The sequence below is a fragment of the Dipteris shenzhenensis genome, chromosome 10 (assembly GCF_047967505.1).
Source record: "Dipteris shenzhenensis isolate YYH24624 ecotype China chromosome 10, Dip_SZ_1.0, whole genome shotgun sequence".
Taxonomy (NCBI): domain Eukaryota; kingdom Viridiplantae; phylum Streptophyta; class Polypodiopsida; order Gleicheniales; family Dipteridaceae; genus Dipteris; species Dipteris shenzhenensis.
The window spans coordinates 20,205,225-20,211,224 of NC_141605.1; positions in this window are offsets into that span (position 1 = coordinate 20,205,225).

Consider the following 6,000-nt stretch of genomic DNA (forward strand, 5'->3'; position numbering starts at 1 on the left):
GTTGTGCACAACCCATATTTGATGTAGATTTATGGTGTTATCCACGATTACAAGTTTGTCTAGACAACAAATACCATACTTGCTCCTCTTGGCCATAATGTTATGTATCTCTGGGATCCCAATGTCCATGGTGATTAAGCAAATTTTTATTACCACCCATCGTCTGACAGAGATTATTCTATTTCCACGTATCTTATGCAGAGTTGCCAATTCCCATGGCTCGATGAAACTCTTGGTTGTCAACCTTTCATCCTCTTAGCAGCACCAATTAAGTTCACAATTGGGTTTATCTTCTACAGATCAATTTCACAATCTACATTGACCTAAGGCTAGTCGTTGTCGTGACTAATCGACTAATATTTCATCTAGAAGTCCTTATTTTTTTATAAATATTCCCCTTTTCCCTTTAGCATATGTTTTGGATTTTGTTTCCAAAGGTCAAAAATGATCTATGACTTAAGAGTGGGAAATGAATACCAATGTACATGATCTAAGTTGTACTCATTGTTGTAAAGACTTCCGTTGCATAATCAATGTACTCATACATGCAAATACTACTTTGATATTTTTATTTTTATTTTTCAATTTTGGTTGCTATCATATGCTCCAACAAATTCAAACAGATCTCGTGGATGCACCCCTCTACTTATGTAGTGCAATTTATGAGGGCATGTTAAGAATGGTGTAAGCTGCACCATTTAGACAAAACATTGGGATAATAAACCCTAGCCTAACTTTAAGGAGTGAACATGTTTATCGTTAAGTTTCATTGCAATACAACATATTATACAATTAGTCGTCTCTTGTGCGCTCCATTCTATTCACTCCAATCCTCTAATACATTTATGTAGATGCCTAGTTGCTTAGCTGACCGCTCTACCAAGGTTTTGAACTGGTAGCCTTGTTGTTATAGTTTTCCTAATATGCATATATGGCTTCTAAGTCTTATCCATCTACCTTTCACAACTCTAGATATTGAGAAGTGCTCCTTACTCTGTAGATTCAATGCCATTTGAACAGTGATACATCCTCCACTAGGTACTCTTGCATTTCATATTTATCCATTGCATTGATTTCTCATTTTTAGTCCCAGGTTTTGCGAGTATTTCGGTAACATTTTTTTGCATAACTAGATTTATGATATCTCCCATGTCCTTAGGGATATCTACAATGTATGTTCCCCATGATTCCATCCATTTGACCAGTTCTCTGTGCCATCCCATGGCTTTTGTGGCCTACATTGCCTTGCGTGGGATCTTGGTTGCCACCATTTTCTCAAGCCTTTTGAGGTAGACCATATACTGGCAAATCACTTCCCCTTCTAGAGGTATCCATTAGGGGAGAATTAGGGTCTCAAAAGGGCCTCCAATTAGTGTTTCCTAATTTCAAGGGATTAGAGAGTGATTTGAGGTGTACCAATGAGAGTGCTAGAAGGTGTGGGGCAATGATATGCTACGGTCCAGGGTGGGCAAGCCTGCAGAGAGCCCCTATTGGTTGCTATCCTTACACTAGGGACCACCCAAACCATCCCCCCCACTCTTAACCCATGTTTGACCCTCCTCCCAGGTGCCTCCCCCACATGAGCCCAAAACTGCCTTCAATGGGATGGTAGGGCCCTTGTGGCGAATTTTTCTTCTCCCCTCCCTCTTTCTAGGACCTCTGCCCCCCACTGTTCTAGTCCAGCCTGCCAAATCACTCAGATTTGAACCAATCCCACGCATTTTTCCTCTTCCCCCTCTTTCTCTGCTCCCTCCTACTCTGGCCTGCTTGCTGTAGGTCCTCTCTCTCTCTCTCCCCTCTCCTTCTCTTGCCACCTCTATTGGGGTTGCTCTGTCCCTCTTCTTCTCCCTCTCCTATGCCTCTGTTGTTGTTGCTCTGTCCCTCTCCTTCTCCCTCTCTTGTGCCTCTGTTGCTGCTGCTCTGTCCCTCTTCTTCTCCCTCTCCTATGCCTCTGTTGATGCTGCTCTGTGCCTCTCCTTCTCCCTCTTTTGTGCCTCTGTTGGAGCTGCATTGCCTTGTGTAGGAGTCCCATTCTTACTGTTGCAACCTCTGCAAGCATGGTGAGGAGAAAGGCTACAAGAGCACGCAATGCTGTGACCTCTTGTGTCTTCCACAACACCAAAAATGCATTGGATGAGTGGATCCCTTGCACCTACAGCTTAAATGATTGGATAGTGATGAAAGGATCAGCCAAAGGTCCACATAAGCTTCCCAAGAGCAAGAGAGGTGACATCTTGCATGACTGGAAGGGGCGCATCTTGAAGTTCAAGTTTGGGAAGAAAGGATGGCTTGCAAAAGTGCAACATGTTTACATGGGAAAAATATGCGGCTTCCTCCATCATTCAATCAATCTAGGATACCATCACACTGTGAGCCTTTCTATCTATGTACCTTTTTCACCTGTAAGTGTAATGAGTCCAATGGAAATTTTGCGTTTGGTTTCTAAGAGCCCTTATTCATGGTGGCAGATGTTTTCCCTTTGGACCTCGAGGAGTGGGAACCAGTTGAATCATTCATAGGCAAGTTCACTGCGATTCATGAGGATTTAGGTAAGCAAATGCATGTTGGGGAGAAGTTGGCCTCCTTGTGAATGAAGAATGTGTATTGGTATAATGCAACATACATCACTCCGACGACATCATCAAGCTATGGCCATCTGCAAACCATTGCACCACCACAACTTCAAGACATGAATTGCAGCAATGTGGACTCGAGGACATTGCAATCGTACAAGGACAAGATTGCAAAGGATGTGGGCATGGCCATGAAGTTTACATTATGCCTCTGCACATTTTTGCTTCTTTATTTCAGAATATACATTTGCATAGAACAAAAACTATGTGGTCCTACAAGCGTGTAGATGAAAATGCTCTTGAAGATTTACTTGGGATGAATTGGGGAACCAGGTCAGGTGACCAAAAGGGTGATGTGTTTCAATGTCACACATGTAAAGACAATGTGGTTATTAGATACCATTTGTCACGCCAAATGTTGTATTTAGCTTTTCAGTACAGGCGCTGGAAGAAAACAAATGGCCGGTGGCTTTCCCTAGACTCTAATGATGAAGACAATGCGGGGGTAAGTTTGTGTATTGATGTTGAATAGGGAGATTCAAGAATGTGAATGTCACATCACAATGGACTCTAAGGGATGTTCGAGAACACCTATTAGTCATGGAGGACGGCATGTTAGAGTCCTTATACTTTACCTTAAATGGTGGTAAGATTAGCCGCCATGTGGAGAAGTGCATACATAGTGTCAATTTCATTCCTCTTGCAACTTTGAAGATTGCTAACAATATGTTTGATTAGTGCAGCATTTAATTTTTTGTATGTCAAATCCTAGTTATTGCTTCAAAAGATGATGGACAATTAAATTAAAATGTTATTTCTTTTAATGTTTTCTTCTTTTAGTTCATGATGGTAAATGTTTTTCAAAAAATTTGGGGATTTTATGATTAATTTTAATGTTTAGGGTTTTGATATATATTAAGGAGTAAGAGCCCTTTTTACATCATATTTTCACTTCCACATTTAGAGAGCCATAGAAACTCCCATCCTCAAAAGTTACTCCCTCCATCAACTGCTATTTGCCATGGATTCAGCTAGAACTGCGTTCCATGACTTCATCTCACGAACTGCATTTGCAGATCCTGAGGAAGAGCTATTTTTAGTATTTGATAGGACTTTAGATGCCCTAGGCACATATATGCGAGCCAAGGATGACTTCTCAGATCTCATCCTTTACATGCAAGATAATTTCTCAAATTTTGCCTATACACTTGACCATACTTCAAAGAGATGGGTTCCCATAGATTACATAAAGTATATGTTCATAGAGGAACCCAAGTTTGTAAAGCGCTTGGCCCACTTTTGTGACAACCTTACAGATGAAGGGTTTAGGACAGTCGAAGTTCAAGACATCCTAGACGCAGGAATCACAGGAAATACAGGTACCAAATTCCTTTCATGGGAGATGACATTCATCTTCCTTCTCCAAGAAGGAAATTTAGAGGAAGAAGCCTCATCATCTAGCACCCCCTCTATTAGAGCTGTTGATCTGGTCGTCCCTAGACTAGACTCGGACATCTACATGGAAGAGACTCTTGACGATCCAACAGAGGAGATGGAAGCAGCTCAAGCATTGAGCCTACTTCAAGAGCCCCTAGTAGAGCAAGAATCTGCATCGGAGACCGTTGGCCTAGACTCAGAATTATGGTCCTTGTCCCCCCTGATCATTGATGGCGAAGAGTACATATTCCTCCATGACATAGAGATTCTTTTATGACTACGAGAGGATGAGGCACTCGGAGTCCTATTGGGGTTCGATGTTGACACAAGTGTCAAAGATCTTGGGGTTTTAGGTACTGAAGACTAGACAATGGAAGACTTTCTCTTGACGACGTTGGTTTCAATGAGGGATGCAGACATGTCCGTATACGATGCACAACCCTCTCATGCAAAAGCTTCCACCTCAAACACAGGTCAGGAGAAAGCATCCACCTCCCAAATGGAACATCACACAACACTTGGTTCCATCAACATTGCAAATGAGGAAGGGATAGAAGCCGACGACTCTGTAGTGGTAAGTTCGAACAATATTTTTTATTTTGATGTTCTTTCAGTATAATTTGTTTTGTCGGTCTTCTAATGTTTGTTGAATTGTTGCAGGATGCGTTCGAGCTTGATGAATTCTCATCTCGATGGGGTAATGTTTGCAACACATTTAGACGAGATCATTCTTTGGCCCATTACCTTGGCAAAGTTGCACAGCATATCGTGGTCTTCCACGACAAATTTTCTCCTCGAGGTCCTTCGGAGCTGCTGAAGTGCAAGGCATTGTCGCGTGCTATCGGATACTCCAACATTACTCGGAATGCCGACAAAGTCATTTTGGTACACCGCCTGCCTGCTATCAATGCCTTTGGATCGAACGCAGGGCATTGACGGCAACGGCTACGTTTTTGGCAGTAGGAGAGGAGGATGTTAGTGCTATTGCGGCTAGATTTATATCTAGGAATCCACTAGGGGATTCAAAGACCCCTATTCTTGATGTACTCGAACTAGCCAAGAAGAAAGATACCTTGTGAGGCCTTTTGTATATATAAACATATATTTAAATGGATATTTCAATGGATACATGACTACATGTCTTTATTATTTGTTTTAAGTTATCATTGCTCGTCATGAATTCCATTGTATTTTGTTTAAGTCGATGATATTTTTTCTCCATCATTTTAATTGTGTTAATTTAATAAATTTCTAGCCAATTTAGTATCATTTTCACCAGTTTTGGGTATCAAGAGTTCATTTCTGTCAAATCCTGAAGGAATTTCACCGTCGCGCAGAAGGGAAAAGTATCCGGCACGTTGCCAGGACCCCAGGGTTTTGGGCTTTCTGGGGTCCTGGCAACATGCCTGACACTTTTCCCTTCTGCGTGATGATGAAATTCCTTTAGGATTTGACAGGAATTCAAAACTTAACTTAAAATGATCATTTACTGAAATGGAAAATATACAACAATGTGATAGTGTAGAGAATGTCGGTATATTTTATTTAAAAAAATCGACCCTTGGGCCTTAGATACAAGATAGTGCCTTCAAGGGCAGGGGGTGGTCTAAGTCCTAAGAGTGGGCTGCAAGAGAATCTAGGGCTTCAAACTTGGGTCACTCCATAGCCGCTTTGCCAGAGCCATTTCCTTGTCCATGACCGTGACGCCCTTTGCATGGATGGCACACAAGTTGGCGTCCTCGAATAGAGTGGTGGTCACTTGCTTTGCAGCCTCCTGGAGCACCCCCATTGCTCCTGTGCTGAAGTGCACGTCATCCTTGTAGTCCTCTCGCTGACATCTGGAGCTTTGGCCTTCTTTGGGATGGGGCTTCCTCGGAGTCTGCTTTACCCTCCTCATGGGCATAGGGGTCATCTCTGCCATGGGCTATATCTCCGGGAGAGGGAAGATGGTGCTCTTCCTGGCAGTCTATTGACCCTCAGGAAGCCTCTC